Below are 27,310 nucleotides of genomic sequence, written 5' to 3'. Positions count from 1 at the left end.
CTCCAGTTCCATCGGGGCCCAGAAAGAGAAGAGGAATAAAGAAAGAAAGGCATTCAGAAGTAGTGATAAGTGTAGGTGTGACTTATAAATAAAAAGAAGGCAGGGCCATAGATATAGTAGGTAAAATTACTGATAAAAAAGTAGATAGAACAGATATAGATAGCTTGTAGATGATAGTTGACAGATAGTTATAATAACAATGAAACATTATCTGTGACCTTGGGACAACCACTGCAGTAATCAGTGGAGGGAGTGAAGACAGAATTATAGTGGTGGGGATGGTATGGACTTTTACCCTTGTGAATTTGTAGTTTTGTAAATCATTAATAAAAAAGAAAAAAGTTTCTGTTGGGTGAGTATAGAATATAATGGAGACACAGCATAGAGGCTTAGGGTATTCAAAGTCTCATAAATACCCAGGACTGGGGGCACGGAAATGCAAGCATTTGCTTTCCTCATAATAAAGTAAATGAGAAAATAAGAAGAGAACTATATTTAGGTACAATGTGAGGCTTTCCACTTGGACTGGAGTTGGTGTATTGCACCAAAGTAAAAAACTCTGGGTTAGGGGAAATATTCAGGTCCTGGAACATGAGGGCAGAGGAGGACCTAATGGTTGTAGAAGTGTTATATGAAAAACTGGATAATGTTACACATGTACAAACTATTGTACTTATTTATTCATTTGGGGAATTAATATTTTACCAAATTATTGTATTTTACTGTAAACTGTAAACCATTAATCCCCCATTAAATAAATTTTAAAAATTAAAATAATGTGAGGCTTTCCATAGATGCCTCAGTGAATTTGCGTACATCTTTTTAAGTATCCAGAGAAGTATTAACTTGATGGAGTAATCACCAAAAAGTTGTGTCAGGTGCGCAAAGCTGCATCAGCTGTAATGGTTCAATGTGAAACCAGGTGCCTGTGTCAGAAGAGCATGCCCTCCATGTTGGGGACTCTCAGCATAAATCAATGAACAGATCTTCATTGGAAATTACTAATTAACATCAATCCTACACAATTTAGACGGCTTATATTTCTTACACTATCACAAAGCTCTAAAAGCATATTTATACTGCAAATCATTCCTTACTCATAGATTGAAGCTTATTTTTGGTTATTATTCTCTCTCAAGCATTCTCTGAAATATTCTTCTCAGGAATCTATCACTCTTTTTATTTTTCTTTTCATTAGTTTTCATTGTGTCAGCCATTAATAGGTATCCAGCAATCTGGGCAGTTTGATTGTTGTTCACATAAAGAGAAATGAAAACCATAGCACTGAAAGTTATTCCAGTGCAGTGAAGCCCAGGCTCTCACCTGTGGTGCACAAAGATCAGTGGCATATCCATGTTAGCTGTCTTGTCAACCTCGATGCTTGGTGTGTGTGTGTGTGTGTGTGTGTGTGTGTGTGTGTGTGTGTGTGTGTGTGTGTGTGCCAGAACTCTGCTGAGCTCTGATTGTTGTTGGGACTGAGGATAGAAACTGGGAACTGGGAACTTCAGATACGATAATTTTTTTTTTGTAATAATGCTCCTTCCCCAGCCTCATGTATGTGTTCTCTATCCTTTGTTCAGAGATGGGTAATGCCACAGGAAACCTAAAGTTTTAACTTATTTCTTTCTAAACTAGTTATGACTCCTATCCTATTAGATGTGCCCGAATATCACACACTTCTGGACTAAGCTGTCAGTAGGGAGGATATTCACAGGTGAAGGTCACATGTCATAATGAAATTGTCCTGACAGGTAGACTGTCTGAAATCAAGTCTGGGGAGAGAGCTTTCTGTAATATCAGGAAATTTTCTGAAGGGATGGCCATTTTCATAAAATGAAAATGGGGAATGAGCAAGAATCAAAGGAGCAGCAGAAACAGGCAAGGCCCTTTGTGCAGGTCCTGGATTCATGGGGTATCAGCTGGAAAAACAAGCACAGCCCCACCAAGAATGGGCCTTTACCTGAGAGCACGCCATGCCCTTCTCTAGTCCTCCTCCTCAGTCTTTAGTTCAAGGAAGATGATCTTGAAGCATCACCGTTGCCTTTTCAGAATATCCTTCAGAGAGGCAAGAACAGCTCTTCCTGGACCCACCACACCCACAGGCAGAGGACCTGGAATTGCTGCAGTCACTCTCTCCTGTTCTTTGTTTTAGCAGAGTCAGGGACACTGCCTCCTCCAGGGAGAACAAACAAATGTCTCCTTCATATTCAGAGGTTCCTCCTGCAGACACCCACAAATTCTCTATAACGGGAACTGCTGACTGCAGGAACCCACTAGACACTCCACAGAGCATATGCTGACACCTCTCCACTGACCAACACTATGTCTCCACCCTGGTGAATTACCCAGAAGCCTCATTTCTACCTAGGATCACCTAGAGTCACTTGGAGCCATTATTGACAACATCTGTGCTCCCCTAGACCCACACTCTGTGAGCTCACAGGTGAAGCCACTCATTCATCTCACTCTGGGGGCTTTGTCTAAAGCCTTAGCACTGAAGGATTTCTCTGTGTGTCCAGTCTTGTTTGGACTAAAGTTGTTACTTGGTTCTTCAGTTCTCACCAGGATTAATACCAAATACCACTGATTGTTTGGATGGTTTCACCAAATATTTTGGCTCAATTAGGGAATGGTGACTTATGAGAATAAGAAGCATGTTACTTCCTCTAGTGTTTTCTTACTTGGTTACACTTAAAATAATAGAGAATGCACTGAAAATTTTCATAATACTGCAACCACCATTTAGTAACAAAGGATCATTATTTCTAGAAAAATGACTAAATATTCAATGAACACTGCGAGTGACTGTGAAAGTTTTTCCTATTTGCAGCTCATGGAACAAAACTGGATTCTCAATTCTGCACTTATAATTCAATCTGAGAGAAGTTGTTTGCTGAAGTACAGAAGTAGAGAAAGAAAATAAACTTCCACTTTTAGGAAAAAGAAAATACAAGGGTGACTTGTAGTTATTTTCAGATAACTGTATTTGATAATATGTGAAAACATAGCAAAAGATTAAGATGCAAAAAAAAAAAGATAAAGATGCAAAATAAAGAAACTAAGTTAATGGAATTTCTGATTTACTTGAATTCACTCCCATAGTCAGCACTGTGAGCATCTCTTCTACCCCTGAGTGCTGGTCACATTGTAGCTGATGCCTCAACCTACAGGGGCTGCCCCTCCTCCCACAAAATTGGCTGAAGTCCCCCTGGAAAGAAGCAGGACTGACTTCCCTTGCCCAGAGGAAGACAAGCACAGTTGCAGAGCACCTATGGAGGTTCCAGTCCTGCTGACTGCCAGATGAAAGTTTAGGGATGCTTGGACCCCTAGCCCCAGAAGAGCTCACACTGACTTTGGCCTCTAGGTCAGCCCAGCCAGACCTTTAGAATGGTCCCTCCACCTCACAATTACCAGGGAGTAACCACTGTTCTACATTTTAAATGAAGGGGCTCATTTTCTGTCACTGCAAAGGACTGGCATGCCCAAGTGAAGCCTGGAGAGTCAGAGCAGCATTTCCTGTTATTCCATTACAACACTGGTAATTGCCACATTTGACAAAGCATTTGATGTTTATATCCTACCTCCTTTCATTCACCAAGTTGCAGATGCTACTATGATGCCATCTTGACTTCCCTAAGCAGACAACCTCATGAATATTTCATGAAGTCTCACCTCTCCAGAGCTCAACCCCACTAGGGAAGAATTATGGAGAAACCTGTCAAGATTAATATCCACTGGAGAAGCAATTACAGTGGTCAGACCTTCCACCTTCTGTACCCCAGAAGGAAATTCAGCCTATGCCAAAACTATGATAGTAATTTTGACAATCATATTTGACTGTCAGGCCAATTGCATGATGAAATGTATCAACAGGGAGTCGGGCTGTAGTGCAGCGGGCTAAGCACAGGTGGCTTAAAGCACAAGGACCGGCATAACGATCCCGGTTCGAACCCCGGCTCCCCACCTGCAGGGGAGTCGCTTCACAGGCGGTGAAGCAGGTCTGCAGGTGGGGAGGTCTGCAGGTATATTTCTCTCCTCCTCTCTGTCTTCCCCTCCCTCTCTCCATTTCTCTCTGTCCTATCCAACAACGACAACAACAATAACTACAACAATAAAACAACAAGGGCAACAAAAGGGAATAAATAAATAAAATAAATATTAAAAAAATGAAATGTATCAACAATAAGAGTGTATCAATAATGTGATCACACCGTGAAGCATCAGCTCCAATGTGACCAGAACACAGGGGTGTCACTGTCACTGGTCATCTTCATCTGGAACAACATGGACGCTTTTTTGGTTCTCTATAAGACATCACCGTCAATGTGGATCAACAGTGGTAGGGGCTGCTCCAGTCTCCAAAGTGAGGCTGAGCAACATACTCTACCATTCTAAGAATATGGGTCCTGAAATCAGTGCAGCCTGGAATGTTCCTAGCCATGAACACAGAATACCAAGCTCAGACCTGTTGGGTAGTATGCCAGCTCCCCCTGTGTTCTGTCTCTAATCCTGCTTAAGCACTGGTATGCCTGTATGGGATTGGTTTGATCCCACTCAAAGCTGCGGTCTATTTACATAAATCACTTTTACATTTACATAAAGCACCACCCTCCCTTCCAGGGCATTGGTGGTTCAGTGGTAGAATTATTGTCTGCTCTGCCCCTCTCCTTGTCACACCCTGATATTCACCAGTCACTTTTCTCTCCACCCTCTCTACGTCACATCCTGTTCCCACCCTACTTGGCTAATATATATATATATATATATAGACAAGATTGTTTTTAGTTTTAGTTTTTAGTTTAGTTTAGCTCGGCTTAGATTGTGCTGCATCCTGCATGAATAAAGAGATACTGTGTACAACCCAGCCATGAGTCCTGGGTCATCTGTCTCCCATCAGTGAAGCTCAGCCTGACAAGACCTATAGGGAAGCACAGGTTACACAGGCCCCTGTGTTGAATATGGGCCCCAGATCAAACTGATGGGTTTCATAGATAACAATATTTATATATATATTTTCCCATGTTTTGGAGATATGCTCTTCTCTGATCCAGCCTTCTAGTCCTTTATCCAACTATAACACCACCTCCCTAGATATTACCTTGGGTCCACCTGCATGGTAGCTGTCAGGTTCAGGCAAAAACCAGTACAGTCACGTGAATATACCTTGGAATATTCCAGCAAGACTCTACCCAATAAATTGGTGCTTATATCAGCTATTAAAGGACAAAAGCGTCTGGTAGTCCCTTCTGGATCTTCCCACACAAGCGAATCTCATGTGGGGAAAACTTGAGTCAACCCTCCAACACCAGGTAAGCATGGTCCTGGGAGGAGTCCCAACTCTGGGAACCTCTGATTGTTTTGGGGAGTCGGGCAGTAGTGCAGCGGGTTAAGCACAAGGACCAGCAGAAGGATCCCAGTTCGAGCCCCCAGCTCCTCACCTGCAGGGGAGTCACTTCACAGGCGGTGAAGCAGGTCTGCAGGTGTCTGTCTTTCTCTCCCCCCTCTCTGTCTTCCCCTCCTCTCTCCATTTCTCTCTGTCCTATCCAACAACAATGACATCAATAATAAATACAACAACAAAACAACAAGGGCAACAAAATAAATAAATAAAAATTTTAAAAAAGATTGTTTTGTCTGCCCGTGTCAATCAAACGCTTAAAGGGAGTATTACCAATCCTTACCATCATAGTTGGGTGACCCCTTTCTAACACGGGGTGGTCCACAAAATTTCAAGCTCTGAATCCAAGCCATTCTCTTGATCCAGCCAGTTATTTCTACACTGGGAGTTCCCACACACTGCACGCTCCTCCTTCTGCTCACCCTCTGTTATTCTTACTTGGAGTGGTGGGTGGAGTGATGGGTTCGGTCCCAAACTGGGCTTTTGTTTATGGAAGAAGGGCATGACACCAAGCGGGTGACCTGCTCCAATCCTCTTGAAGGTGGGGCTAAGAGATGCCCCACACGTAGTTTAAATTTGGCAGGGGCTTGCCATTCCTATGGAACCTTGGCCAACAATATCTCCTCCAATGAAACCCCTTCTGGCATCTGGGACAAGGCATTCGGGGTCTCTGGCTCTGACTGGAGGTGGTGTTTCCCTGACTGGAGGTGGGGTCTCGGTTTATTTTCTGGACGTGGCTACATCAATGCCCTTGGCGACCGCACTGAAAGAAAGCCCCTTTTTGCTTATGTAGGATAGCTGCATAGGCCTGCACAATAGGTTCCCAACACGAGCTTGATCTAAGATTCTATGTAGCTAAAATCCAGGTATCTGGGTGTTCATTTTTAAGACTGAGACATGCCTGTCAGGAATCCGGAAGCATGCGATCCCAGAAAATGGACCACAGGAGAAGAAAACGGGTGTCAGGATTATAAATCTTTCTTTCCAAACTCGATTGGACCCTGTCAATGAATTTAGCCAGGGACTCATCTGGTTCTTGGTGAATGGAGGGAATGGGGGCTAAGGCCACTCCCATGGGTGGTGTTAACCTCTCCCATGTTTGTAATGCACAAAGGCATACCTGATCAAAATAACTCGGTGTAAACTTGGCCTCTGCCTGTTGAATTCCTGTTTCCAAATTACCCATTCAAAACAATGCATCAAAATTCCCCTGTCTGATTTTGACTATTTTTCCGTGATTGCTGTAAACATTCGTCATGAAAAATATGCCTCCCATTGCAGGAAGAGGGGGTCTGGGGGTGTACCATGAGTTACATTCCTCCAATCTTGGGGGATGTTAAGGTTTGGGATTAAGCCTTGTAAAATGGATCTGGTCCATGGAGCATGAATTCCATCTTCTTTTTAGTCTTATGAAGTTTAATATCTGTGGCGGAATACGAATACCAGGCCTGAGATTTTTGTATATTGGGGGCAACATTGACCAGGAATCTGTGGACTTGCTCTGATAGCTGTGAAACAGTGGGGGGAGGAGTCACAGAAGTCAAAGCTGCTGGATAAGCAGTGGCCAGAGAAGTGGCTGTGGTGGCTGCAGGAGAATCCAGACATGTGTATGCCAAAACAGGGGTGGCCAAAGAAGCAGCTGTGGAGGCTGCAGAAGAATTCGGACACGTATCTGCCAAAATGAGAGCCTTGGGGCAAGATGCAGAGGGCTTATGGTGGGTCAGGATAGGAACAGGATTTGCTTCTTCTTGTAAGCATTTATAGTTCTGGGTAAGTGTTATGATCATTTCCTTTAACTCTTGGACACCAGCCTCTAGGTCCCTTAGTCTTTTGGGAGGTTTTATTGTTGATGTTTTTCATTGTGCAATTGGCCTGACAGTCAATAGTGTCTGTCAATATGACTATCATCTCAATGGAAACATAAGAGATTCTCACCATCAAAGTTTTGGTAGATAAGTGTTTTCAAAAATTCTAATATTGACTTGAAAGACTGGATTGTCATATGCAATAAATAAAAGCAGCTGGTATGAAGAGCTGCCAGTTTATCTAGGATAAAAGCCTCAAGAAATCAACAGAAAGTTTTATTTGAAAGGCAGATCAGCAGTAGTGTTGTGAATGATTAGAGGCCCAGGGGTCACTTACAAGCACTGCATATGAAAGAAAAACATAAAGAAGGTTCACACTCATAAAAATGTTTTGAATAGAAATACACTCCCCAGATTCCTCATGCTTTTAGAGAGGCAGAGACTATTTCTCTTTTCCAGATAGAGACCCAGAAAGCAAATGTCCCTGTGACCCAGGAAGGGCTCACAAACCCCAGGTCTAATGGCATCTTGGTGTTCAGACTCCACAATGTGAAATTCAAAGGTGTGTGGACACCTGCTATCTGCTGCTTTCCTTTTTGCTGTAGCTGGGAAGGAAGAGCATCCTCAGAAGATGACTCAGGGTGGGACCTGTTCCCTCACAGCTCTGCCTACTGGGCACTCTATTTGGGAGTGTAGCTAGCTGTATTGTAAGGGGGGCATATGCAGTCCTCCTCAGCTTGGTGAGTGTCCAGTGTTTCATCAGTGTGAGCAAGAGATGTTATGAATAAAAGTCTACTTTTTAAGTCATGACTTAAATTGTGGAGATATAGCAGGTTGAGCAGGGCTGACACCACAATGATCTCTCAGAGACTAGGAGCCAAAGAGCCTCCCTGCCCCTCCACCCTCTCCCCAGCTGGCCTGGTAGCCAGTATTTTGCACCTGTCTCAAAGGCAAGAGCTGTTTACTGAAACTCTTGCAGAGAACAGTCAAGTTTCCATGTCCTGCAGACAAAAGGGTGTTGCTACAAATAGTGTAACCATTGAGAAGGCATCAGCCTTTGCCCAGTCCATTACTGATAAGACTGCAACTTCCCTACCCCAGCTTGTTCCCACTTCATGATACTGACCTATACAATGATTGGTCCAAACATACTTCCTTTTTTCTGCCTGCTTGTTTGAGTATAAGAATACTTTGTGTAACCCAATTAATATACTATCCCATACTGTAGTGTCCAGAGTGGTCACTCTACATACTCACTGCCACCACAGCCTGTTCTCATCCTCTCCTATGACACCTTTCTGGTTTTCAAGACACTGGTGAGCATGGGGTGGTCAAGACAGGCCAGCCAGAGTTTGCCCTGCATTAACTGATGTACTGGTTTGTCCAGAGGGTAACTAAGATGAGGTAATTATCAGTATGATGATGTGATAAAATCTATCTACTTCTGAACCAGCAGAAGTCATGAGGACCCTTCCTGTCCTAGGACACAGGTCTGGGTAAACCACTCTGATTCTTAAAGAGACCAAGCCTCTTATGTGGAGTAGAGTGTAAGCTCCTGAATCCTCCACAGGCAGAGAACTACATGATTGTGCTGACCAGGAAGATCAGGGTGATGTCCTTGATGCAGCTCCTCAAGTGTCAGAAGGTCATCATTTCTACCTTCTAAGCATCTAGATACTCAATAATGACTATAATTACAATGTAAACAAGCTCCCATATGTGAGTTAAGTGGGCAGTGGGCTGATTTCAGAGGTGGCCCCACTGTCTCCACCTAGCACACACATCTTCCCATAAGCCCTCCTTTAGGAGGGGCCTCCATTTCCCCAAATATGATCCTGAACTAGGACTGTGGCCTGCTTCAGTCAAAGGGCACTGAGCACATAGTGGAGAGGCAAACTTCAACGCACACTCCTGAACTCCCAAATGTGGTTCAAGCCCCCTGGAAAGAATCAGGACTGATCTCCGACCTAGAGAAAGATAAGCACAGTTGCAGAGCATCTCTGGAGGTCTTAGCCCTGCTGACTCCAAGCCCAAGGACAAGACACTGTGCACACCTAGGCCCTGCCCACACTGAACTTGGCCCCTAGGTGAACAACAGGTCAGATCGGTAGAATGGTTTCTCCACTTTGTAACTACCAGGAAGAAGCCATTGTTCTACACTTTTAAGGGATGGAGCTTATTTCTGCATTGCCAAGACTGGCATGCCCAGGTGAGGCATGGAGAGATATGTGGTGCCTCTTCAGTGTGGGAGCAACTCTTCCTGTCAGTCTGTGATAGCATTGGTGATTGACAATTTGTTCAAGAAAGTCGATGCTTTTAAGTTTAGAAAAATGTTCCTACCACCACACAATGAAGCCTCTAATTCAGACCAACCAATATACTGATATCTAATTGCCCTTCTGGGAGGCTGCAGGACATCTTATACTTGATTATGTTTATGAATGAAAAATAAGGGAAGAGGATTTTATTGTCCAAGCTAGATAATTAGGTTTATGTTCCTAAATGGAAAATATTTTGGGATGGACAAGGCAATTCAGTGGTATATACAGTTTGGATATAAATGTGTGCATATATAAATTTAATACTCAGATGAACAATTCAAAATATATCAAGAAATGATTTTATGCAACATTTATTTGTGACTAACAGTGGAATTCCAGATAGTGAAGTTACAGAGTATGGATCCACACCACATCCAACATCAAAGTTTTATGTTCCCAGTTTCTCAAAGATAACAATTACAGTTCTTATAATGTAATAGACACGGTCCCTTTGTTTCTGTCTTTTTTTTTTTTAATCTTTCTTTTGGGCAAGTTCTGGAACCTCACTTATATGAATTCCAGTTGAGTGAGTTCATATAGTAGTCATCTTCCATGTTATTGATCAGTAAAATAAGCCATGACTACAATTCACTGGGCCTATTCTACCCTGTAAAAACCATCTGCATGCCCTCAGGTCACTTCATTCTGCTTCACAGTCAAAAGACTTGTTTCCCAGTGATCTTAATTTTGAACTCTGCTGATATGTAACCATATATTGTTAACTTTAAACCCCAACAATTTGATCTGTGGACCATATTTAGTGCAGGAGCTTGTGTAACACTGACTTAAGTGAATCATAGGGAGGGGGTACTGGCTCCATTGATTTTTTCCTGTCTTTTCTATTGATTACATACATAGGATTTCTCTCCAAGAGTCCTTTCATGTACCCAAGATGACTGGCCTGGCTGAATGTTTTCCTACATTGTTTACATTCATAGGGTTTGTCTCCACTGTGACTTCTTTCATATACCCTTAGATGACTGGCCCAACTGAATGTTTTCCTACATTGCTTACATTCATAGGGTTTCTCCCACTGTGAGTTCTTTCATGTCTCTGAAGATTACCAGCCCAGGCAAATGCTTTAGTACATTGTCTACATACATAGGGTTTCTCTCCACTGTGAGTTCTTTCATGTCTCTGAAGATTACCGGCTGAGGCAAATGCTTTAGTACACTGTCTACATTCATAGGGTTTCTTTCCACTGTGAGTTTTTTCATGTACCCTAAGATAACTGGACAAACTGAATGCTTTACTACATTGTTTACATTCATAGGGTTTCTCTCCACTATGAGTTCTTTCATGTACCCTAAGATAACTGGCCAAACTGAATGCTTTACTACATTGCTTACATTCATAGGGTTTCTCTCCACTGTGAGTTCTTTCATGTACCCTAAGATTACTGAACTTGCTGAATGGTTTACTACATTGCCTACATTCATAGGGTTTCTCTCCACTGTGAGTTCTTTCATGTCTCTGAAGATTACTGGACTTGCTGAATGGTTTACTACATTGCCTACATGCATAGGGTTTCTCTCCACTGTGAGTTCTTTCATGTACCCTAAGATAACTGGCCAAACTGAAAGCTTTACTACATTGTTTACATTCATAGGGTTTCTCTCCACTGTGAGTTCTTTCATGTACCCTAAGATGACTGGGCAAACTGAATCCTTTACTACATTGTTTACATTCATAGGGTTTCTTTCCACTGTGAGTTCTTTCATGTACCCTAAGATAACGGGCCAAACTGAATGTTTTATTACATTGTTTACATTCATAGGGCTTCTCTCCACTGTGAGTTCTTTCATGTACCCTAAGATTATTGGACTGGCTGAATGCTTTACTACATTGTTTACAATGATAGGGTTTCTCTCCACTGTGACTTCTTTCATGTCTCTGAAGCTCACTGGCCCAACTGAATGTTTTCCTACATTGTTTACATTCATAGGGTTTCGCTCCACTATGAGGTCCTTCATGTCTCTGAAGATGACAGGTCTGACTGAATGCTTTACTACATTGTCTACATTCATAGGGTTTCTCTCCACTGTGAGTTCTTTCATGTACCCTAAGATCACTGGCCCAACTGAATGTTTTCCTACATTGTTTCCATTCATAGGGTTTCTCTCCACTGTGACTTCTTTCATGTACCATAAGATGACTGGCTGAACTGAATGCTTTACTACATTGTTTACATTCATAGGCTTTCTCTCCATTGTGAGCTCTTTCGTGTAGCCGAAGATAACTGACGATATTTCTGTAAAATAGAGAGACGGTACTTTATGATACTTTAATGAAAACAACAGTATTCTTATTTTTAAAGGAAAATGCAAGTCATTATTATAAACAACCAAAAAAACACAGATATTATCAAAATATATGAAATTACTCTACTAACAGCATAAGGACAATAATTTAAAATTAAAAAAGACTAATTTAACAATTAAACGTAAGAGAAAGCTCAAAGAAAATGTTGGTAAATACTAAATCACTTTATACAATACACAAATGCATTAAACAATAACTAATAATTTATTTCCAGGTATTTTGAATTTATTCCTTGAAATACCTTTGAAAACAAATTGAATTTTAATTTTGAATTGAAAACAAATGAATTTATTCATTGAAATACTTTTGAAAATATTATGTCTTTGTTTTGAAATTCTCCACTACTACAGACTACAGATAAACACTATAAAAGTAGTTATTAATTTATAGTAGATATGCTTACTCTTCTCAACCATACTACTTCATAAACACAGAGTTTCACTAATCTATTTTTTATATGTATTTACTTTCTTTTTGTAGCCCTTGTTGTTTTATTGTTGTAGTTATTATTGTTATTATTGACATCATCATTGTTGGATAGGACAGTCAGAAATGGAGAGAGGAAGAGAAGACAGAGAAGGAGCAAAGATAGACACCTGCAAACCTGCTTCACCACCTGTGAAGCAACTCCCGTGCAGGTGGGAAGCTGGGTTCTCGAACCGGAATCCTTAAACCAGTCCTTGTGCTTTGCTACATGAACACTTAACACCCTGGGCTACTGCCCAACTCCCCACTGATCTGTTTCTTATAGCTTCCATTTGCTTATTATTTGTGGGAGAGATTTTTCTATGAAGTGGAGAAAAGTGACAATCCAGAAAATCACTATGGTACATGTGTTGCCAGTGATTAAAATGAGGATGTTAGGCATAATGTCACATCAATCACTATTTAAGTCATTTGCCCAACTACTCCATAACATACTCATGGCATCATTCTTGATGAAATAGCTTAAGAATTATATATTGGCAGCAGTGGTTATAAATTTTAATTACTTTAAAATGATTGTATTATGCAATGTACTCAAACCTTTGTTTACTTCCTTGGTGGTTATGGTGCTGCTTATTGGTGGAATGTTCCTCTAGTAATTTTCCTAAAAATGAAAAAAGTATTACAAATCATTTATATATATTAAATTTACAATGGTGAACAGTGGTGGACAAATATTTCTTCTAATTGACAAATGAATGAATGAAGATTATAATTACCTATTGAGAGAAAATTCCTATGGTTTTCCCACAACACATCTCTGTAGAGTTTCTTCTCTGAAGGATTTAATAGTGTCCACTCCTCTTGAGTGAATACCACAGTTATATCTTCATAGGTCACTGAGCACTAAAATATATGAAGCATATTTTTGTGAGAAAACACTTCAGGGAGTCGGGCAGTACTGTAGCAGGTTAAGTGCACATGGTGTGAAGCACAAGGACCAGAATAATGATAAAGGTTCAAGACCCTAGCTTCGCACCTACAGAGAGGTTGATTTACACCTGCAGAGAGATTGATTTGCTAGCAGTGAAGCAGGTCTAAATACGTCTTTTTATCCCTTTCTCTGTCTTCCCCTCCTCTCTCTATTTCTCTCAGTCATATCCAACAATGACAACAATAATAACTACAAAAAAAAGAACAAAAAAAAAAAAAGACAAGGGCAACAAAAGGGAACATCTATAAAATTAAAAAAACACTTCATACTGACAAAATATTAGACATCCTCACTGATTATTTAATCTGCAAACATATATTGGGTAACTTGTTCATAAAATACATTATATTCATGGCTTATAAGGTGATATAATGATTCGTATTATAACTCTGTAGCATGAGCACCATTTCTCTATGCATCACAAAAAAACAAGAGATGGCGAGGCTGAGTCTTTGCTATGTTGACTCTCTCAAAAGCCTAGAACAGGGCGAACAGAAGCAACTGGTGGCACAGCTACATAGAAGATGTTTGATATTGTACAGCAAATCCTAACAAAGGGACCTTTAAAAGTTAAAACAATTACCAAATAATGTGATGATAACAATAACTATGCATTGTCGTCTTGAACCCTAAGTCAGCAGGAACCTGACATTTCCACTATAGAGCCTATATAGATCTCAATAGCAAGAATAACAAAAGGGGAAAAAATGACCAATGGAACTAAATCAAACTTCAAATATTTTACATAATAAATGGTGCCATTAGCTTGACAGACACAGTATCAAATGAAAAAAAAATGTACATGACAGACATCAGGTAAAGGGATAGTAACCAATATATGCACTCACAGAATTCAGTGGGGTAAAGAAACAACCATATTTAAAGGGGGACAGTGAGTTGGGTGGTGGGCTAAGTGAACATGGCCAAAGTGAAAGGTTGAGCTGTAGGATTCAGGTTTGAGCCCCTAACTCCCCAAATGCAATGGAGTTACTTCACAAGCACTGAAGCAGTTATATAGGTGTCCATCTCTATCCCCCTCTCTGACTTCCCCTCCTCTCTCCATTTCTCTCTGCCCTGTCTAACAATAATGTCATCAGTAACAAAAACAGTAATAAATACAACAACAATGAAAAGCAACAAGGCCCACCTAACTCAACAAGACAAACACAGGCTCAAAGTGAAGGCTGGAAAACTATCATACAAGCCAATGGACCACAAAAAAGAGCTTGAAGAGCTATTCTCATATCTGAAAGAATAGACTTTAAAATAGATAAGATTTTAAAAAAATACAAATGGGGAGTCAGGCTGTAGCGCAGTGGGTTAAGCGCAGGTGGCACAAAGCACAAGGACCAGAGTAAGGATCCCGGTTCAAGCCCTGGCTCCCTATCCGCAGGAGAGTTGCTTCACAAGTAGTGAAGCAGGTCTGCAGGTGTCTTTCTCTCCCTCTCTCTTCTTCCCCCTCTTCTCTCCATTTCTCTTTATCCTATCCAACAACAATGACAACAATAATAACTACAACAATAAAACAACAAGGGCAACAAAACGGAATAAATAAATAAATAAGAAAGTAAAAAAATACAAATGGACACTACTTAATGCTCAGTGGATCAGTCAATCAAGCGGACTTAACAATTATTAACATCTATGCACCCAATGAGAAGCCATGTAAATACATCAAACGTCTACTGAAAGAGCTACAGTAATATATTAACAGCAACACAGTCATAGTAGAGGACTTAAATACCCCACTCTCTGAACTTGGCAGATCATCTAGGCAGAAAATCAACAAAGACATAAGGGAGTAACATGAACAGATAGAGAAACTAGAACTATTGGACATTTTCAGAGTCATTAATCACAAGGAACTGGAATACACATTTTACTCAATTCCACATGGGTCATTCTCAAGGATGACCACAAAGACAGCATCAGCAAATTCAAGAGCATTGAAATAATCCCAGGCATCTTCTGAGACCACAGTGGAACTAAACTAACACTGAACAATCAACAAAAGATTAGGAATAGCCCCAAAATGTGGAAACTCAACAGTATACTTCTTAACAACTTCTGCATAAAAGAGAAAATCAAACAAGAAATCAAAATGTTTCAACAGGTCAATGAAAATGAAGACACAAGCTGTCAAAATATTTGGGACACAACTAAAGCAGTACTGAAAGGGAAGTTCATAGCTATACAAGCACACATTCAGAAACTAGAAAAAGCACAAATAAACAGCCTGAATGCACATATTAAAGACCTAGAAGAAGAAGAACAAAGGAACCCTAAAGCAACCAGAAGGACAGAAATCACTAGAGTTAGGGCAGAAATCAATAACATTGAAAATAAGAAAACCATACAAAAGATCAAAGAAAGTAAATGTTGGTTCTTCGAAAGAGTGAACAAAATCGACAAACCATTAGCCAGACTCACAAAACAAAAGAGGAAGAAGACGCAAAAAAACTGTATACTAAATGAAAGAGGAGATATCACAACAGACACTCCAGAAATTCAACATATCATGCAAGGTTTCTATGAACAACTTTAAGCCACCAAGCTAGAGAACCTGGAAGAAATGGAGGATTTTTAGATACCTACCAACTTCCAAAATTAAGTAAAGAGGAATTAGATAACATGAATAGGCCCATCACAGCTAATGAAATTGAAACAGTTATCAAAAATCTTCCCAAAAATAAAAGTCGTGGACCAGATGGTTTTTCAAATGAATTCTACAAACAAAACCTTCAAAGAAGAACTAATACCTCTACTTTTAAAAGTCTTCCAGAAGATTGAAGACATTGGAATACTCCCTGCCAGCTTCTATGAAGCCAACATCACTCTGATACCAAAAGCAGACAGGGACACAACCAAAAAAGAAAACTACAGACCAATATCTCTGATGAACATCGATGCGAAAATATTGAACAAAATTCTACCCAACCGGATACAGCAGTATATTAAAAAGATTGTTCATCATGACCATGTGGGGTTATCCCAGGTATGCAAGGATGGTTTAATATAAGTAAATCAATCAACATGATCCACCACATCAAACACATGGTCATATCAATAGATGCAGGAAAGCCTTTGACACTATACAACATCCCTTTATGAACAAAACACTACAAAAATGGGAATAGATGGAAAATTCATGAGGATAGCAAACTCTATATATAGCAAACCTACAGCCAACATCATATCAATGGTGAAAAACTGGAAGCATTTCCCCTCTGACCAGGTACTAGAAAGGGCTGCCCACTATCACCATTACTATTAAACATAGTGTTGGAAGTTCTTGTTGTAGCAAGCAGGCAGGAGCAAGGAATTAAAGGGATACAGATTGGAAGAGAAGAAGTCAAACTCTCCCTATTTGCAGATGACAATAGTATACATAGAAAAACCTAAGGAGAGAGTCGGGCTGTAGTGCAGCGGGCTAAGTGCAGGTGGCGCAAAGCACAAGGACCGGCATAAGGATCCTGGTTCAAACCCCGGCTCCCAACCTGCAGGGGAGTCGCTTCACAGGTGGTGAATCAGGTCTGCAGGTGTCTATCTTTCTCTCCTCCTCTCTGTCTTCCCCTCCTCTCTCCATTTCTCTCTGTCCTATACAACAACAACAACAACAATAATAACTACAACAATAAAAAACAACAAGGGCAACAAAAGGAAATAAATAAATAAAATAAATATTTTAAAAAAGAAAGAAAGAAGGGAAGAAAGAAAGAAAAAAAACTTTAAAAGATTATGAAATGAATAAAGAAATACAAAAATAGAGAATAAAGACATTAATAGGCAGCCCCATGTTGCCAACAGAGCACACTGATTTGAGAAGCCTCAGGAGTAGCCAAGACAGGTCATAGGAATCCACACTGAGGCCTAAGATGGATCACTGGGTTAGAAATAAGGAAGGGTAGTCCAGGAGGTGGCACAATGGATAAAGCTGTGGACTTTCAAATGAGATGCCCTGAGTTCAATCCTGGACAGCATATATATCATGGTGATGTAAGTTTATTTCTCCCTCCTCCTATATTTCTTATGAATAAAAAAAAAAATCTTGAGGGTTGCCGGAAGATGGCGGACTGAGAAGCCGCTAGCGGCATGAGCTCCAATCACATCTTCTGGAAACGGTAGGATTTTCTGCCTTTAGCAGGCCAGTCAATAAGGGGCCATATCGGTGACACCAAGGTGGTGATTATAACTTAATTTGGGTTAAGAATTAGAGTAAAGGTGGCACGAACTAGTGGGTGGCTGCTAGACTTCCCAAGCTGCGCCGGGCAAGGTGGGTGGGCCGGGCATTGTCCTCCGCCCGGGAAGGCGGCTCCTCCACTGGTTGCAGAGCGCTGCTGGGCGGCGGGCAGAGGACCCGGAGGGAGCACTGTAGGTCAGGGGCTTTCTCTTGGGAGTCTCCAGGGACCACTGCGACCCTGAGGGCTGATCCAAAGACTTCTTGAGTATAGCTCTCATTGGATCAAAGGACTTGCAGCTAGTTTTCATTTTCGAGAAATCCTTTAAAAAAAAAGTCTGGAGGGGGGGGGGTTACCGGAAGATGGTAGACTGAGAAGCTGTTAGCAGCTGAGCTCTGAACACATCTGAACACATCTCCTGGAAACAATAGGATTTTCTGCCTTTAGCAGGCCAGCCAATAAGGAAAACATTGGTAAAACACTTTCCCACATACACCTCAAGGACATCTTTGATGAATCAAACCCAATTGCAAGGAAGACTAAAGCAGAAACAAACCAATGGGACTACATCAAATTGAAAAGCTTCTGCACATCCAAAGAAACTATTAAACAAAAAGAAAGACCCCTCACAGAATGGGAGAAGATCTTCACATGCCAGACATCAGACAAGAAACTAATCACCAAAATATATAAAGAGCTCAGCAAACATAGCACCAAAAAAGCAAATGACCCCATCCAAAAATGGGCAGAGGATATGAACAAAACATTCACATCAGAGGAGATCCAAAAGGCTAAAAAACATATGAAAAACTGCTCTAGATCACTGATTGTCAGACAAATGAAAATTAAGACAACACTAAGATACCACCTCACTCCTGTAAGAATGGCATACATCAAAAAGGACAGCAGCAACAAATGCTAGAGAGGATGTAGGGACAGAGGAACCCTTTTACATTGCTGGTGGGAATGTAAATTGGTACAGCCTCTGTGGAGAGCAGTCTGGAAAACTCTCAGAAGGCTAGACATGGACCTTCCATGTGATCCAGTAATTCCTCTCCTCGGGTTATACCCCAAAGACTCCATAACACCCAACCAAAAAGAGGTGTGTACTCCTATGTTCATAGCAGCACAATTCATAATAGCTAAAACCTGGAAGCAACCCAGGTGCCCAACAACAGATGAGTGGCTGAGAAAGCTGTGGTATATATACACAATGGAATACTATGCAGCTATCAAGAACAATGAACCCACCTTCTCTGACCCATCTTGGACAGAGCTAGAAGGAATTATGTTAAGTGAACTAAGTCAGAAAGATAAAGATGAGTATGGGATGATCCCACTCATCAACAGAAGTTGAGTAAGAACATCTGAAAGAGAAACTAAAAGCAGGACCTGATCAAATTGTAAGTAGGGAACCAAAGTAAAAACCCTGTGGTGAGGGGTAGACATGCAGCTTCCTGGGCCAGTGGGGGGTGGGAGTGGGTGGGAGTGGGTGGGAGGGATGGGTCACAGTCTTTTGGTGGTGGGAATGGTGTTTATGTACACTCCTAGCAAAATGTAGACTTATAAATCAGTAGTTAATTAATATGAGAGGGGGAAAATCAGTTGTATGTCTCAAAGTTTCTCAAAACACAAACTGAAACCTTTTAATATATAGGCTGTGTATTTGATATGCGGACTCTCTCAAAAGCCTAGACCAAGTAGATTAGAAGCATCCAATAGCACAGCTATATACAAGATACTGGATAATGTACAGCAAACCATAACAAAAGGACTTTTCAAAGTTAACCCAATTACCAAATAATGTAATGATAACATTAACTATCGATTGTCTTTTTGAAGCCTAAGACAGCAGGAACCTCACATCTCCACTATAGAGCCCTACTTCCCCCAGTCCTGGAACCCTTGGACAGGGCCCACTTTCCCATATGTGTCTCCCAATCCAAACCAAATAATACTGCATCCGCTGATCACAACCTAACCAACGCAATGATTGCCACCTCAACATGCTTCACCTCAGACTGTGTCCAGAGACTTCACATGTGGAATGACAACCCTTAAGCTTCATTACTCGGGTGAGACCTTTCCTTTTATAGTACACTCTAATTTTATCTCAGGTAGTTCACTTAATAACAAAGTCCCATAACCTAGATATACACCCATTTCTGTGAGAGAGAGCTTATGTTCACACGTATCCATAAACTACTGCAAAATATGTACCTGAAAGCAGAAGTACATTAGAGTTTGCAGTGAGTACCTCCCTAACACTACCTCTCCACTATTCCAAGCTTGGGATCCATGATTGCTCAACAAATTGTTTGGCTTCGTATGTTAACTCTCTTTTCAATCACCAGGTTCCAGATGCCACCAGGATGCTGGCCAGGCTTCCCTGGATTGAAGACCCCACCAATGTGTCCTGGAGCTCTGCTTCTCCAGAGACACACCTTACTAGGGAAAGAGAGAGGCAACTGGGAGTATGGACCGACCAGTCAATGCCCATGTTCAGCGGGGAAGCAATCACAGAAGCCAGACCTTCTACCTTCTGTAACCCTCAACGACCCTGGGTCCATGCTCCCAGAGGGCTAGAGAATGGGAAAACTATCATGGGAGGGGGTGGGTTATGGAGATTGGGTGATGGGAATTATGTGGAGTTGTACCCCTCCTACCTTATGTTTTTGTTCATTAATCCTTTCTTAAATAAAAATTTTTTTAAAAAAATCTTAAAAAGGGGGGGGAGTAGTGAAGGGAGACCTCAGACACATGGCTGCTATGGGAAGCATTGGAGCCTCTCTGAGGCAACCTTTTCTATCTAAGCTCAGGAGGCTGAGACTCACCAGTCACATGATTACATCCAGACTCTGGAGTCACTGAAGTGTCCTCCTCAAGAAGTGAATTAGCAGGAGACATGTGCAACCAAATGGAGGAAGCAAGGACCCTGTGCACATTGAGAAGCAGCATTTACTTTCTAGAGTGACTTTCCTCAGTTGCAAGCACTGCCCATACGCAGCCCAGACTGGAAAGAGCACTGGCCAAAGCCTAGATTCTAAATAGATGGAGCTATTCTCACACTCATGAGGATTCTGACCACAGCATTGCTTTAGTGCCTCAGTCCTGGAAATAGGAATCAGAAAGTCATAATAAAATTGAATGAAGCATTGACCTGGCTATATGGCAGGAGAGCTGTTCAATCAGTTTCTAAAGAGGGTGAGCCAGGAGAATAGTAGTAACAGGAAATCATGAAAAAGAGGTGAAAATGCCAGCAGAAAACAACTTAAACATTCTAGAGAGCAGACAGGGTGCCCCTGAGTCAGGCCGGTTCCTGCTTTTCTCTCCAGGCCCTGCTCAGACTGCACTGAAGACAGCAAGGAACTTGGGAGGAAGATGATGTATGTTGGAGCCAAGAATGAAAATCAAGAACTGTTGTCTCAAAGATGACAGGACTTGTCTGGAAGCAGCCTAGGGGATTAAAGTCACCCTACTGTGTCTCCTCTGCTGTGACTAGGTCCCCAAGACCTGCTGTGTTCCCACTTGGGGAACACACACCAGGCTCTGCCCTCAATTGTATGCCAGCATGGATACCTTTGGGGTTTGAGTCTAATTATCCATGGAGCCAGGGGTGTAAAGTACAGACTGCTGTCCCAGCTTGAATGTGGGGGTCTGAGTTTGCACTAGCCCACTGATCTGGTGTGGGGCATCAAGGAAAAACTAGATAACCCTAGGCAGCAGTATCAGGTTGGGGAGAGATAATTAGGATCCAATTATTAAATTTATGCTGGTGGCCTGAGGAAGAGCAGAAGTTCACTGTGCAGAATGCCTCTCTTGCTTTGTGCATGGCTCAGTGTTTGTTTAACATTCTGTCTCTCTATATAAGTGAAAATATGACTGCATTTTTTGACTCATCTTGGATGGAGCTAGAAGGAATTGTGTTAAGTGAGATAGGTGAGAAAGAGAAAGATTAGTATGGTGCGATCCATACTCTGTGTGAGAAGGGAGTAGTCACACAGTAGCACAGCAGGTTAAGCACACATGGCGCAAAGCTCAAGGACCAGCATTAAGGATCCCGGTTCAAGCCCCTGGTTCCCCACCTGCAGGGGAGTCACTTCACAGGGAGTGAAGCAAGTCTGCAGTGTCTGTCTTTCTCTCCTCTTCTCTGTCTTCCCCTCCTCTCACCATTTCTCAATCTCCTATCCAACAAGGACAATGAGAATAACTACAACAATAAAACAACAAGGGCAAAAAAAGGGGGGGAAACCTATTATAGATGCCAAATGGTGATAGTGGACCTGGCTGAGTACACACATTGCTCTGCTCACTTCCTGGGTTCAACTTCTGGTCTCTGATGGTGGAAGAGAGTAAAGACTGGAGCTGCAGCACTATATGTGTGTCTCTCCATCCCCTTATTTTTTTGTTTTGATTTGTTTTGTTTTGTTATTATCTCCAGGATTGTTGCTTAGGCCTGCACTACAAATAGACTGCTCCTGGGAGGCTCCCCACCCCATTTTGTTTCCCTTGTTTATCATTGTTGTCATTGTTGGATAGGACACAGAGAAATTGAGATAGGGGAAGGCAGAAAGGGGAAGATAAATATAGACACTTGCACACCTGCTGCACCACTTGTGAGGTGACACCCCTGCAAGTGGGGAGCCTGGGGCTCAAACTGGGATCCTTATTCTGGTCCTTGTGCTTCCCTACACATGCACATAACCTGCTGCTCTACTGCACAGCCCCCTATCTTTCCCTTTCTATCCTGCACTACCATTCAAGTTTCTCCCTGAATCTAGCCAAAATTAATCAATAAAAATATTATTTAATATAACTACAAGTAGCTGAGCTAATTAGTAGGGTGGGTATGCAAATCACTTTCAAGTGAGACACTCAAGTCTCTGGTTCAATCTCCAGATTATCATAAATCAGAAACGAACAGTGTTATGATAAAATTATGAGGAACATAAACAATAACAAATTCTGTTTCCCAGCTTGGAACAGGCAGTGAGCAGGACCCCATATTCTCAATTTCTGCACACTACAATGAGGCCACTATAAGTGTGTGAACACTCTTCATGCATCTCTTCATGGCCCTCATGTTAAGGTGGGGGACTGCTTAGGATTCTCCAACAGGCGGAGGGAAGATAGCATAATGGTTATGCAAACAAACTCTTATGCCTGAGGCTTCAAAGTCCCAGGTTCAATCCCCTCTCTACCATAAACCAGAGCTGAACAGTGCTCTGGTTAAAAAAAAAAAAAAAAAAGTATAGGATTCACTGACAGCCTTATTAGAAGACAGGACAATTCTGAAACACTTCAAATGAAGTGGATTCAAATGAAGCTGGATTCAAATGAAGCTGATCCAGGGATAATTTAACAGAAATCTACAATTTATCACTAAGAAAAATAAAAGTAGAGGATCGGGCATTAGGTCTATGGGTTCAGCGCAACTGGCGCAAAGCTCAAGGACCAGCATTAGGATCCCGGTTTGAGCCCCGGCTCCACACCTGCAGGAAAGTCACTTCACAAGCTGTGAATGACGTCTGCAGGTGTCTATATTTCTCTCCCCATCTCTGTCTTCCCTTCCTTTCCATTTCTCTCTGTCCTATCCAGTAATAATAACTACAACAATAAAACAACAAGGGTAACAAGAAAGAAAATAAATAAATATTTAAAAGAAGAAAAATAAAGGTAAGAGATAATTATGTTGACTCCCCAACGTGACCATCTTGCCTGGGGTCAGCAGGTCCTTCCTTCCTTGCTCGCCTCACCTTGGGCCAGACCCTGAGACACTCAGTAGGGAATGGGACGGGGCCAAGAAACGGCATCACTGACACACACAAGCGGGGGAGGGAAAGCAGGAGTGATCTCACCCCCTCTCCATAGAGCGCCCTGTTTAGTTCCCCCACAAGAATCGGGACAGCACAAGAGGAATCCAGTCTCGGGGTGGATATGGCGGACTGACCAGGGAGAGGCCCAGACACGAGGCTGCATTCCAGAATATTTTGGGAAGACTCAAGCGACCCCTCCCAATCTCAGCCTCAATGAGGGACACTTACCATACTCCATCCAGTGCTGAACTTTCTGAGGTCTCCTCTGCAAAGTCCAAATCAGCAGAAACGGAGAGAAACACAGAGGAAAGTGGGGTTCCCAGAAACACAGGATGGATGACTAGTGGGTCTTACTTCCTGGAGTGTCTCCTAGCCTAGACTGTCTGCACCACCCACCGACAGCCCAGATTGGTCCATGCCCACTGTCTCACAGTTGATTGGATGAAGCCCTTGCCACGCTCACACTACTCCTCTTCTGATTGGATAATGTTTAAACCCAATCAGCATGAGAGCTTATTAAGTGACAGGAATACTGTCCTATCAGCTTCTCTAGAGGGTGTGCCTGGAGAACCCTGGAAGCCAGAAATGGCTGGATCTTTCTCCTAAATAGTCTTCTAGAAGATTCAGCAGCTTCTTCTTCTAGCATTTGCCCTTCTTCCGTAGCCAGTCAACAGCGTCAGGTTGAGCCTGATGTCAAGTTTCGAGACCTCCTTCGAATCTGGAGAGGTGGCAGTCATTGACTATGTGGGTCCTAGTCTGTCTGGAGCCACAGGGGCAGTTCGGGTCGTCTCTGGCTCTCCAGCGATGGAACATAGCGGCGCACCAGCCATGGCCTGTTCGATAGCGATTGAGGAGGGCCCGATCATAACGTGCTAGGTCAAAGCCGGGTTGACGCTTGCAGGGGTCTGTGATGAGGTGTTTGTTCTTTACCTCAGCTGACTGCCAACTCTGTTTCCAAGAGACTGGAACAGAGAAGTTCAGTGTAGGCATAGGAGACCAGATTGGGTGATGAGACGTCAAGCATTGGACAGGGTGGGCGAAGATATCCATGTATATTGGCAGGTCCGGTTTCAGCAGTGTTGCACAGGAAGCTTTGGGAGATGTGGCTTAGTGTAGTCTACCTGAACTTGAGACCAAATGAAACAGATGACTTTGCTACTTTGCAAAGTGCACAAGCTGCTACTGAACCAGACTCACTGTTAAGGGGGAGACAGTAGCTAACTGGGGCCATTCTTGTTCCCTCCTGCAGGAATTCCAGACTGACTCTGACAGGGAAATTGCAAGAGAGCCAGTCATATTTCAGGGTGATGAAAAATTATTGTGAGGAAGTAAGGGCAGGAAAAAAGGAAGCACAAGCCATGTAGCATGGATACACTGAGACTAAGAGAGAGGGAGGCCAGAACCTCCGGGTCTTGCAAGCTCTAAAGTTTCTTGGGGAAGGGCAGGAGCCTCAGGGGATGTGTCTTTAGGTGATCCCACATCAGCATTTTGTGACTTTTTTTTTTTTTTTTTTGCAGTCTGGTAGGGAGGCAGTGGTGCTTCTATCTTCTGCCTCTGTCCCTCTAGTTTCCTCCATGATGCAGAGGGAGGGGTGCTGCTTTCCCTAAGCTGCCCTCCAACACACACCTCTACCAGGATAAAGTAACTGAAATTAATGGGACTCCTGGAGAAAATCCAGGACTCAGGAATAAATCTTATTATATAGATGGGTGGCTGATCAAGATGACAGGGAGTCATCCTTCAGAACTGGATGATCTAATGAGTGAGGAAGCATATGAAAAATACATGAAATTGTGGGGGTAGTGGCATAATGGTTATGCAAAGAGTCTCTCATGCCTGAGCCTCCAAAGTCCCAGGTTCAATCCCCTATACCACCATAAGGCTGGCCTGACCAGTGCTTTAGTAAAAAAAACAAATAATAATACCTCAACTCTATCAAGGAGGATGGGGTAGATAGCATAATGGTTATAAAAACAGATTGTTAAGCCTGAGGCTCCAAAGTCCCAGGTTCAGACCTCCTCCTCACCACCATAAGGCAGGGTTGATCAGTGCTCAGGTTAAAAAAAGAAAAAAATCTAGCACAGTTGCTTTAAATTATTCATAGCTATTAGACTTTAATTAACAATTTCTAAGAAGAGCAATAGAAGGAGAAATTACTTACAGCAATGCTACTGGGTTAAGCTACCCATTAACTTATTAACTATTGCATACGAGCATGACATAGTTCTTTTTTTCCCATAACACCCGATTATATATAGACCAGTCTTCAGTTATAATATCTAATTTTATAAGAATGTCTAGCTGAAAAATAATGTAATTCAAAGACAGCATTAATATCGTAATTCATTATAATGTAGATGCTCACAACCATCCCTGTTCACAGTATTTAGTGATATTTACTGGAAATAATTGGCAGTGGAGGAGAAGTAGTTGCATACCAACAGTAGTTCCAGACCAACAGTACTGTCTTAATTTTTGCAGTACAATATGTTTGATGGTACAATTTTTAAAAGATATTTATTAATGAGAAAAGAGGAGAAAGAACCAGACATCACTCTGGTACATATGTTTTGAGGGATTGATTGCAGGACCTCATGCTTGAGAGCCCAATACTTTCTCCACTGATGGTACTATTTTTATATAATGAAGCAATAGTCCTGCTGGAAAACAAGGTAAATTTGATTATACATCATTAAATTTAAAAAAAAAAAAAAAGCAAAACTCCTCTTTTCAGACAGCAGAGAATGCACCCCTGTGCCACCAGAACTCCTGTTTCTCTCCCTAAGGAGCTGCTCATGGAAAGATGACTCTGACAGCAGAAGAATGCTGCTGAGAGCCAGGAGCCATGCGCAGGGTGGTGAGTGTGGGTCCCCAGGGCTGGCAGGTGGAGGGGCTGCTTCAAAGATGCAGGAATATAGTTGGAAGGAGCCCTGAGGCCAAGGTCTCTGGCTGAGTCCTCCACATCCTCATAGGATCCCAGGCCTTAAGCTGCAGAAAGGCTTCCCCAGCACCTATCTTGTCTCCTTTTAGGTAGACTGGACACCAGACTCTGCCCTCAACCTCCAGCATGGCTTCCCCTGGGGTTGAACTGATTCTCCTCATATCAGAGCTGGAGTTGAGTCCTGCTCTATCCTTGAGTGAGGGTTCTGGCTCTGGAATCAGAACCTTATCCTGGGTTGTATACCCAGGCAAAACTGAAAGACACCAGACAGGGCAACTAGGCTGGGAGCTGAGCACTGTTGCTCAGTGCCCTGCAGCCTCCACCATGTCCTGTTTAGCACCAGTTGTTTAGCCCTTAGAAGGTCCATAGTTTCAGTAAATATAGAATAAGGGGGAACAAGCAGTTATGTACCCAGTTGATCACACATATTAGCATGCACAGGAACCTAGGTTCAAGACCCATTCCCTGACTGCAGAGGCAACAGCTTATGAGTGGTGAAGCAGGACTGCAGGTGTGTATCTTTCTCTCTCCCTCTCTATCTCCTCCTTTCCTCACAATTTCTATCTTATTGAATGAAATATATATATATATATTTTTAAAAATCATCTTTATTTACTTATTTGGATAGAGACAGCCAGAAATTGAGAGGGAAGGGGTTATAGAGAGGGAGAGAGACTGAGAGGCACCTGCAGCCCTGATTCACCACTTGTGAAACTTCCCACCTGCAGGTGGGGGCCGGGGGTTCAAACCCAGGTGCTTGCACCCTGTAACCTGTGCTCTCAACTAGGTGCACCACCACCTGGCCCCGTTAAATTTTTTTTTATTATCGTTATTTATAAGATAGAGACAGCCAGAAATTGAGAGGGTAAAGGGAGATAGAGATACACACAGAGAGATACCTGTGACACTGCTTCACTGCTTGTGGAGCTTTCCCCCTGCAGGTGGGGAAGGGGACTCAAACCTGGGTCCTTGCACACTGTAACATGTGCACTCAACCAGGTGCACCACCACCCGGCCCCTGAAGTATATTGCTTCTTTCCTTTTCCTTTTTTTTTCAAGATTTGTTATATTAATAAAAGTGAACCAAAGCAAAGAAGAAGATAAAATGA

The 27,310-nt window shown here is 42.2% G+C and overlaps 3 protein-coding genes across 4 annotated transcripts in view; 2 read left to right on the top strand and 1 right to left on the bottom strand.

Moving 5' to 3' along the window:
- The window catches only part of LOC103127427 (zinc finger protein 709-like), a 426,106-nt gene that overhangs the window by 142,908 nt on the left and 255,888 nt on the right, over positions 1–27,310 (top strand). The window lies entirely within an intron of this gene.
- The window catches only part of LOC132535538 (zinc finger protein 850-like), a 340,468-nt gene that overhangs the window by 142,923 nt on the left and 170,235 nt on the right, over positions 1–27,310 (top strand). The window lies entirely within an intron of this gene.
- Positions 10,514–27,310, bottom strand: part of LOC132535532 (zinc finger protein 14-like) — an 81,418-nt gene continuing 64,621 nt past the window's right edge. The window contains exon 6 of the mRNA XM_060181670.1: positions 10,514–10,577. The gene's annotated coding sequence lies outside the window, so the exon portion shown is untranslated. The remainder of the gene's footprint in view (positions 10,578–27,310) is intronic.

This window comes from Erinaceus europaeus, chromosome 23, assembly GCF_950295315.1.
Source record: "Erinaceus europaeus chromosome 23, mEriEur2.1, whole genome shotgun sequence".
NCBI lineage: Eukaryota > Metazoa > Chordata > Mammalia > Eulipotyphla > Erinaceidae > Erinaceus > Erinaceus europaeus.
This window is presented reverse-complemented; position numbering and strand designations above follow the sequence as displayed.